Consider the following 10,709-nt stretch of genomic DNA (forward strand, 5'->3'; position numbering starts at 1 on the left):
CAAAATGAAGGAAGCTGAGCCAACATCACATCACATGGAAGTCACAGCAAACAAGGGTGGAGCAACAATTTGTGTCTTATAAACAAAGGCTTGTAGCAGGTTGTTGGCTACAGTGGATCAGAGACCTGATGGATGAGTACGTGTGTATTCAAACAAGTCATCAGTGAGACACAGAGGAGGGGAGTGACTTCTATGCCTTCACACTCTGGTAAAAGGCTTTCTAGTAACTAGTTTATCCTGATTTTCTATTCAGAGGAACACACACAAGTTTTCTTAATCTCATTGATTAATTCTAATGATGAAATAACACTTAATTACTAAGTGGTGTCTATGCATTCTTTTTTCATCCATAGATTTAGTTATCCTTTACAATGCCTCTTGCCCCTTTAATGATCAACAGTGCTCTTTAGACTTCTTTTTCTGAGGTAAGTGGAATGTGTTGTCCACTGCCACAGCCTTGTTTCTGGCACAGCCTCATTTTCCTTCTTGATCATCACAACTATCCACAAATTTGTGGATGTCTGCAAGTCACAGAAAGTGCTGTCCCAAGCTGAGCATGCCTTCATTCTGCCCAGATCTCAGCCCTCCAATTCCACCTGAATTTCCCTTGGCCTCTCAGTATCATCTGACAATGCAAGTCACTCCATCATTTCCAAAATCATGATTTCATATTGGATTTTGTGTTTTGTCCAGTGTGCCTTCTAGTTCTTGGCTGTTTCTCTTAAAGCAGCCAATTCTTGTTAATCAGCTCTTAATCAGGGTCTGTAATACATTCCCTGAAGTCCTCATGGCTGTGAGCCTGTCTCCAGGTATCTTATCCATGAATTTGGCATTGACTCATATCCTATTGTGGTCATTCACAGCTCTTCCCCTCTCTTGTGGCCTGTCTTTTCATGCCCAGTTAACATCAGTACCTTTTTGCCACCTCCTTGAGGGCAGCTACCACAGCTTATGCTTGGCACAGTACATTCACATCCTCTTTTTTTGCTGTCACAAACCTCTCTTTCTCCCTCTTTGTTCTGTAAATGCCTCACTGCCCTTCCAGCCATCTAGGTCTTTAAATTGAATAGAATGATGCCTTAAGTTTTAGCTTTCATATTTTCCAGACTCTGTGCTGCATTAGTGTATAACTCTCAACTTCATATAAAGTGTAAGTTCTCCTCACAGTTTAGTTAGACAAAACAATCCTTTTCTAGCCCCAGAGCCAAGGACACCATTGCAGCTTCAGGCCCGGGAAGTATAAACAACAGCAAACTGAGGAGAAGAATCTGGGAGGATGGAGCTTCAGAACGTGAAGCTGTAATTGGACAAATATGTAAATGGACTAAAACTTATAAAAGTGTGAAAATATGTGACCCGACGTCCATCCTGGGTGGAGCCACAGCCGGGCTCTTGTATTGCCCAAAGTGTATCCTCTGAAGGTCTTTTTAATAAATACCTCCCTTTAATGCTGTCTAGCCTCTGTTCCAGGTAGCCTCTCAAGGCATCAGATCGTGCAGTCTCTGTGGAGCTACACATGAACAACCTGCCTGTAGTGTCTTGTTTCTCTCTACATGTCATTTAGGAGATTCAGCCTTGTTGACTGTCCCGGTGTCCCTGTCACTTCACACCTCAGCTATTACCAACTTCTCTGTGCCGCTTTCGCTGTGTCCTCCGAGAGCTCATTCAGAATTGCACCGTGAGGATTACCTTCCTCGCTGACATAATGTCTGTGTCTCTCTTCTGGCTTTCTGCTTCATCGGCATGAAAGGCAAACTCATTGTCCTCTTCAAAGTTTCTGATCAATTGACTCCGCAGTGACTCAGCGGTATTGTCCCATTGAGCACAGCCCTCCCTGCTCTCTGTCAGTAACACTCGTCTTCACTGTCTCATTAGCTGTTTCTCACACAGCCACCTCTGGCCTTTTTACAAAGTGTCTGCTCCTTTGCTGGAAGTTCCTTGCAAACTTCAAAGGAATTAGTTTGTGCTGTTGTCTCACCCAAGACTCATTTCTGCATCGCTGCCCAGACCTGGACATGTAAAATGCAGTCATTGTGCTCTGTACCCTCCATTCTCTTCACCAGCTTTACTCCTCCTATTTTTTGCAACCTACAGATTCTAGGCTTCTTTTTTGTTACAAATACTGATGCAGTCCTTAACAAGCCTTGTAACCACCAACCTGTGGTCTTCTGAAAATCATCTACGGTAGTCTGCTGGTCTCATTTTGCTTGAGTAAAAGTTTTGTGAAAGTTTTAGCTAATCGGTAAATAATATTACGTGAGAAATTTTGGGAAGAGCCAAAGTGTCACTGGCTCTTTCAGTGTGAGGGTCACTGAGCAGCACAGAAAGCCCCGATTTTTGATAAGGAGAATTTTTATGATAATATGTTGTAACAACACCAATACAGCATTATGAAACCTGCATATACACCGACAGAATTATGAAAGTTCTGTGGTCTTTAATGGCTTTCCACGTGTTGAAATATCAACATGAAAAGGACACAATAAGGTAGTTACCTGTCTGAGAGAGCAAAGAGATGTGTATCACTACCTAATACACACATTAAGGAGTGGATTCTGAAGAGTGGTGTTGTTTCAGTATCTTGGCAAATGCTCTATGCTTTCCTAGAGAACTGGCAGCATCGGCCGTGCTTTTGGAATACTGAATGTGCTGTCTTCATACTACAGTCTTCTGTAGCAGCAAATGCAAAGCATCCTCATACTACTGTCATCACAATTTCTTTTTAATCCTAAACTGTTCTTGAGCAGGATATCAGAAGGGGCTGATCCATTACGTGGTTCCTTCCCCTATTAATTTCTCAGAGTAAAAATTCAATAGATTAAGAAAAAAAAAATAAAAATCAGATGCCTGTGTAAAATTGTGTGACAAACTAAAAACCTTTAGTGAAGATCGTCAAAAATGAGTACCACCTTCTCTTTCACTGACGTTTGAATTATTTCTTCTCTATTCTGTATTTTAGTGATACTAATCCTCCAGGTGGTAGGATTCCTCTGTGATGGTAAGGTTTGCCTCAAGAAACACATACCCACTTGAACTGTGTGAATTTTTCACTACAACACCAACTCCAGGTACTGCTGCAACACCATCACCCTCTTTGGAAACTCATTTAACCAGTGCCACTGCTGCTCCTTATGCCTCTTGTTGCTATCTCTGTTTATGTGTTCATGCACACACACACATTTAAAAGTTACTGCTTCAATGAAAAGAGTCGATAGGGCATCAGAGGAGCTGTACTTGCAGAAGCAAGCAGCAATATGAATTTGCACTTGTGTGGATGGTGAACCCACCATAATATTCTGGCCACTGAGGTTCCTTTCTTGTGTGTTTGTGTGGAGAGAGTTTCATTGTAGCATGAATGTTGTCATTCCTGTGTGCAGGTTATTTGCCTAGCCCTACCTTCCAGCTCCAGTTTTGTGTTTGGGTGTATTTGCACCAGCTGTACATCCAGAAGCTGCCTACATCAGCAGGAGGAAGAGTTAGTGCCATACCAGGGTGTTAAAAGAGACCATTACCAATCCAGCCTAGCTGCCTAAATGTCGGAGAAAATGAAAAATGAGGGACAATGTGGCAGTCAATTTCAGAATCACCTGAGCATGACATACTGCAATATTTGTAATCACACACTTAGCTGGGCTGGCTGAGGTACCTTCCTAACTATCAAGAGATTGCCTGAATTGCCTCAGGAGATTGCAGGTTAAACCAGAGCAGGTTGCTCTGGGCTGTGTGTGCCTGGATTTTCAATACCTTCAAGATTGCCAACGGCTTGGCCTCTTTGGCACCCTGTGCCAATGTCCAGCCACCCTCAAAGTAAAAATATTTTCCTTATGTTTCAGTGACATTTCCCATATTTCACTTAGTAACCATTGCCTCTTGTCTCATTTCTGGATACCACTATGAGTAGCCTGGCTCCCTCCTCTTCAGTCCCTTTGTCAGGTCTTTTTACACATTGAAGAGATCCCTCTGAGCTTTGTCTGCTCCAGGCTGGACACTCAGCTCTGTGTGTCTCCCTGTAGGACAAATGCCTTCAATCACTGAGGCACTCACAGTCTGTCTCCAGTGACACTACACCTCTGTTGCAGTGGGGAGCCCAGTGCTTGACCCAGCCCTCCAGGGTGTTGATATTCTCACCAGGGCTGAGGAGAGGGGAAGGATTGCCTTCCTTGACCTGCTGGCAACACTCTGCTTAATCCAGCTCAGGAGGCTGTTGGCCTTCTGTAAAGCAAGGGCACTTTGCTGGATTTTGTCCCACTTCCCCACCAGAGACCTCAGATCCTTTTTTCTACATAGCTGTTTTCCAGCCAGATGGTTCCAGCTTGTCCTGGTACATGGGGTTATTCCTCCTGAGGTTCAGGACTTTGCACTTCTGTGTTAAACTTTGAATACCAGTTAATTTCTCCAGCCTGTCAAGGACCATCTGAAAGGCATCGCACCCCTCCCAGTTTCGTGCCAACAGCAGACTGGCTGAAGACACACTGTCCCATCATCCAGGTGGCTGTTGAAGATGGTCTTGGCTCTGCATCAGCCCCTGGGCTGCACCTTTAGGGGTTGGTTTCCAGCTGAACTGACTGCTGCTGATCACAACTTTTTGAGCCCAGTTCCATCAGTTTTCAAACTATCTCATGTACTTTTAATTAGTCCATATACCGCCAGTTTCTCTACAAGGATATTGTCAGAGACAGTGTTGACAGCCTTGTTAAAGTCAAGATAAAGAACACCACTGCTTGTACCTCATCCTCTCAACTAGTTATTTTATGGAAGAAGCCTTTCAGGTCAGGAGGCATGATTTTCCTTTCATAAATCCTTGCTGGTACTTCATGTCCTTCGTGTGTTTGGAAATGATTTCCAGGATTATAGGTCCCATCCTCTTCCCAGAGATCAAGGGGAGCCTGTAGCTCTCCTTCATGCACCTTGTGGCCCTTCTTGAAGTTAGGAGTGATGTTTGCCTTGTTCCAGTCCTCAGAAACTCCTCCTGATTGCCATAGCCTTTCAAAAATGATGGAGAGTGGCCTCACAGTGACACTGTCCAGCTCCATTAGCAGTGGGTCCATCAGGTATCAGGACTTTGGGTATGTCTAGGTAGTTTATTTGCTCCCTAACTGGTTCTCCTCCAGTGAGGGTTAAGCCCTCATTGCTCCAGACTTCTCCATTAGGCCCCAGGTCTCACAGGCCTGTGATTTCCACAGGCTGGTTTTTACTGGTAGTCAAAGGCATTCCACACCATGGCCTTTTCTGCGTCATGTGTCACCAGATCCCTTGCCCTGTTGAATGGTGAGCTCCAGTTTTTCCTGTAGAAGCTATTGTTGCCCTTCACGTCCCTCACCAGACTCAACAACCCATTGATTGTTGGGTTTCCTGACCCTGTCCCTGGACACACCAGATTCCTGACGGATTCCATTTATCAGCCTCTGGAAAATGCAGGTGGTGCTCCATGCAGCTGCCCAAGAAGCATGTTGTCTCTAATAAACTTAGGGAGAAGCAAAGACTGTTTAGTTGTGTCTTTTTACTTAATTAAAATTAAAATGACACATCACTGTATGTGCTGGCTGAACCCCAATCTCCAAAGAGTGCCAGTCAGTATCAGGCTCGTTTTTGACAGTTTCCATTGATGGAGTCATTAAAAGTCTTAGTCTGCAAAGTCAGGAAAGAGTGGTGGCTGATAGTCCCGATCTGAAATAAGGGGAGGAGAAAAAAGGCTCCAACCCAACCTGTTTTGTTAATCTATCCATGCAGATGAAAACAGCACAGCAGGATTGGGGAACTAATCCCATTTCAAATCAGATGCCTGCTGATTCTATTTAATGAGCGTTACATCTGTTTCTTTTTTAACCCTAAAATACCTTAAATCATATAACAGCATTCTGCTTTTTTTAAACAATATTATATTTTTTATCAATTCTATTAAGGTATTTGCTTCTATAGCTGGACCAAAGATGGATTGCTAACTACCATCTTTACTGCCAAACCACACGTTGAACTTCATTCATGTGGAAATACCCAGAAAATGGAATTAGCATAGGGTCCTGTGAGCATTGGTACTAATGAAATTTCCTACAGATTTGTACCTTGTGAGTAAACTCTGGTGTGTAGGAAGAAATAAAGTTGTGGGAGATTGTCTTTGAGCTGAGACATTAAAAACATTTTTCTCCTCACACATCTTTACTACTCAATAAATATTTTATACCCTCACACTGTACTCTTTTCCTGTGTAGATGCTCTGTCAAGATGTCTCCACCCAATGTGCCCACTTTCATTAAATTTGAAAAAACCCTATTGGGACTTTTGTTTCACTGCCAAATAAGCCCAAAATTGGAGAAAGATCTAAAACCTATTAGCAGAGGTTAAGGAGGGGCATTTTTCATTCTCCTCTGCCAAAGGCCATGTCAGCAGAATGAGTGAGTGTGTCATGTACCATTTTCATTCAGTTATGTTTATATCCCTTGATAGCAATGCTTGCACAGAGTCCAGGATAATGAAGAAATAATGATCCAATTCTATTGATTATCAATATTAACTTGATGTCATTCAGATAGCTATATAGTGATATTAGGGGAAATAAAAGTGTATTTTTGTAGATTTTATTATTCAGTGTAGACATCAGCTATTATCCTAGTACTGTTTATTCTTTCAGCATCTACTATATTCATTTTTTGTCTGCTTCATAATTCCTGGGGAAAAAAAAATCCTCATTTCCCAAAATGTCTTTATCTTGGATGATGTCTAGATATTTGTTAAAATAATATAGAACTATGTTAAAATGGGTAGAGACTTCATTAAAAAATACATATACATATACATATACATATACATATACATATACATATACATATGCATGTGTCTATATAAGGGAATGCCTGCAGTAATAATTTGTTCAATTCTCTTCAGTGTAGACGTCCTCATCATCCTCTGTTGGTTTATTTGTTTAGTTTACAAGCCAGGGCAGCCCATTCATGTATAGAAGCAGCCTAAAGAGATCCCTCAATAGCAAAATACTTGCAGTAGCATATTTGCAAAATACATGGTGTCATGAATAGGAAACCTGATTAAATATCAGGTAAATAAGGCCAGTGCACACCATTGTCAGATGACCAAATTTTATATTTTCATGCATTTCAGACTTTGCATCTTGGGATCAGCAACTTGCACTATTTATCATCATCCCAAATCTTTGCTAATTTTCTGTGTACTTTGAATGGTTCTTTCTTCTTCTTTGCAACAGCTTAAAAGGCAAAATGTGGGGTTTTTTTGCCTGGATGAAACAAAAGCTTAGCAATTCTCCCTTTTAGTATAATATGTGTCCTAACATTGAGAAAAGAATAGAAGTCTGCAAATGATGGGCTGATTATGATCATCTGATTATCAGAAGGCTTAGAAGTGGCTGGACCTACAGGAGATTTCCACCTGTAAATGTATGTCAGGTACAAAGTCATGTTTCAGTGAACCAAAGCTGGAGCAGAGCAGCGAGAGGACAGACACACCACGGTGGTAGCACGGCAGTGCTGACCTACTTGAGCAGCCTGTGCAGTAACCAGCATGCAGCTCTGGCTCTGCTTCAGCAAAACAGTGTGTGACCTCCCAAACTGGAATGTAATTTGAAACATTAAATGACTAGACGTATCTTTTGGCAACGCAGTTATTAACTTTTGACATTATCTCCAGCCCACAAGGCCAGGTCTTACATCACAGTGATGCAATGCCTACTAATTGAAAGTCAGTTTTCTGCCAGCCAAGGACACGGCTGCAAAAAGCAGACACAAATGTGTGCAGAGGGGAGATATTCTCATTATTTCTTCCTCTGACCCCCTCATTCTACCTGCCATCTCTCTTTGCTACTCTTCCACATCAAAAACCCTTAAAGCACAGCTTCATTGGGAAGGAAAAAAAAGTGGAATTATGTATTCTGACCATAAGGAATGGTCTTGCTAGGAGAAACTGTCAGAAATTTATTCCTTAGGATGTTTCTTGGCAAAGTGAACTAATGGACAGGTGTGTAAATAACACTGCTACTTGTTTTTTGAAGGAAAGAGTAACAAATGTCTTGAATTAAACTTCTCTTGCTTTTCAATGCAGGTTTGGTTAGATCCTGTTTATATTCAGAAGACATCCAGGATTTAGAACGAACATTTCACAAGTCTGCCAAATGCTCTGTCAGCTTTTAATATTTCTGGTTAGTGGGGTTTTTTTTAAAAAATTGGTTCACTCATTCTCTATCCTTCCTGATATATTTATCAAAGGCACATTTTTGTACCAGCTATAAAAATCCTAGCACAGAAAGATTGTTGATCTAGAGGCTTTCTGGATCTTAAGCATTTAGGAATCTCTTTCATAACTAGAATTAAATTATTGCTGAGTGTAGGAGAGGCTAAGGTAGCATGTTTCTCTGTTGAATTGCAGGAGGTTTTGCACATAACATGATCCTGAGTGCAGCTGTTTCTGACTGCTCACATTGGGAAAAGCACCCAAGAGACATTAATGCCAAAATCTGGAGGAAACTGCCTGGCTGAATACAGGCAGAAGCAACCAAAAACTATTAGAACATGGTTGGAAGGACTAGTAGGATACAGCTGGAGGAAAGTGCAAATCGCAGTCTGCTATTGGCAAGTGACTTCTCTCGTATTGCAAATTTTGGTGCTACCACATAAAACTTCATCAATTCAACTGAAGGATTCCCAGTCATTTCAGTGGGTTTTGGCCCAAAGGGTAGTTGTCCATTCAGTTGTTGTCCTTCTCAGTTTTCCATAAGCTATCTCACTTGGATGTATGGAAACTCCCTGTGACTTGCTGCAAATCGGTTGGCTACTCAACCAATGTGCAAATGTAGAAAACTTGGCCAAATCCAGAAAACTGAAAATTGTGCAAAGTGCAATGAGTAGTGTTATCCAAAGCTGCTTTATGGCTTTGGCAGGCACAAACCTGATTGATATACTTTTTTAAATTACGGAGAGCTCTAGATCCTCTTCCACACCTCAGTAGTGTCATTCTGGCTTGTCTTTACATTTAAGAACATGAGTCAGGCTTGAGGGTGTTTTGTGTTACATCACTTTCTCATCTCATCATTTTACTCTTTACTTTCTTTGGGCTTGTTAAAGAACACCTGATGCTGAAGTTCAGCGAGTGAAGTGTTAACATCCAAGGGAGCCTGCCTGACTTGCATGCTGATGTTAATGAAGCTGTGAATTGTGTCATATTAGCCTCATTTGCTTCCCATATGCTTACTCTCATTTTCCCCTCAGAAGCTACAACTTCACTTTTTGTCTTAATTTGTATGCCCAAAATGCAGCAAGCTTAATTACCAATTATAACCTTGCTCGTTTAAGGGCTAAATCAACTGGAAACAATGCTAAAAAGTGTTTCCCTTGAGGAGAACTGAAGGCTTTGTGTTAATTTTCTTCACATATTTTGATTCGTATAAAGCACTGTGTGACTTACAAGTTAATCTCCCCAAATGATGTTAATTTTAAATCGAGATGACACGTGCCCACTCATGGGATGGCAGCCTGAGACACCCTCCTTGTCTTCCTCCTTCAACTCTGACCTGCATTGCAAAATTATTTCTCCCTGGGAAGCTCTCAGTGGAGCGCCAGAGCACCCAGGTCTGCCAGCAGCTTTTTATTTATGGCCACCTTTTCCTGCTTTATTTTTTGACTGCCTGACTTGTTCTGTTTTCTTGACTTTGGAAGTCCCTTGAGAGTTTCTTCTAAATGTGATTTCCTCCATCTTAGGAAATGAGAACTCCATAAACTTCCAGGAAGGTTTCATGGGACCCATGGAAGGTGTAATGGCTGTTTGGGTTGATATACTGGTGATTGCCACACAACATCCCTCCAATCAATGCTGCAAAACTCTCAGACACTCTTTAGCTCCTGAGTGAATTTACAGTTCCCAGTGACAATCTCCATTACTGCAATAAAGACCAGCAGAACTGGAAGAAAAGAAAACTAGATCTGGAAAGCTGCCATTATTATTTATGGAATATTTGCATGCTGCAATTCATCAGCTGTTTGGAGTATGCCATCCTCTGTTTATGGCAGATGCAAGACATGTTTTTCAGCTGTTCTTTTTTTTCTTTTTGGAAGGCAAAAACTATAAGGTATTGAAAATTATGTGCTTTTTAAATAAAAATAATGGAAAATAAAGAAAATATTTGGAACTGGTGCATTTACACTGAGCAAATATTTGGAGCTCAATGCATTTATATTTGCTGTAGCTCAAGCTTCAGCAGAACCTAAGACTGTAATGGTTGTTGTGTGCCCCACATTGTTGGCATCCCATGTTTTCCATACAGAACCACTTGTACCCATCCCTTGCCTTCTTTTGAAAATAAAACGTCCCAACCCTGCTTCCATCCTAGGAAAAAAACCATACACAAAGCATTCATTCAAAGCCCCCTCATCTTGTGTGGTTCATATAATTTTTAACTTCTGACTTAGTGGAAAAGTCCCCTTTAATACACCTAGAAATGACTAGATACGATCTGATAATAAGACTAACATGTTAGGCTGTGTTTAACATTCACTCTGGTTTGCCCCTCTTGGATTATATGACCTAGAAGTGTTTTATGGACCTCCACTCTGGCTGTGATGGATAAATAAATAATGGTTTTGTCATTTTTCGAGGCAGAACTGGGATTTTTCCCTATGTGTCTCTTTTCCTATTAATTATACCATCCTTTCTCTAAAAGTATGAAGGTAAGCTTTTGTTCTGTTCAGCTT

Source organism: Sylvia atricapilla, chromosome 2, assembly GCF_009819655.1.
Source record: "Sylvia atricapilla isolate bSylAtr1 chromosome 2, bSylAtr1.pri, whole genome shotgun sequence".
Lineage (NCBI taxonomy): Eukaryota > Metazoa > Chordata > Aves > Passeriformes > Sylviidae > Sylvia > Sylvia atricapilla.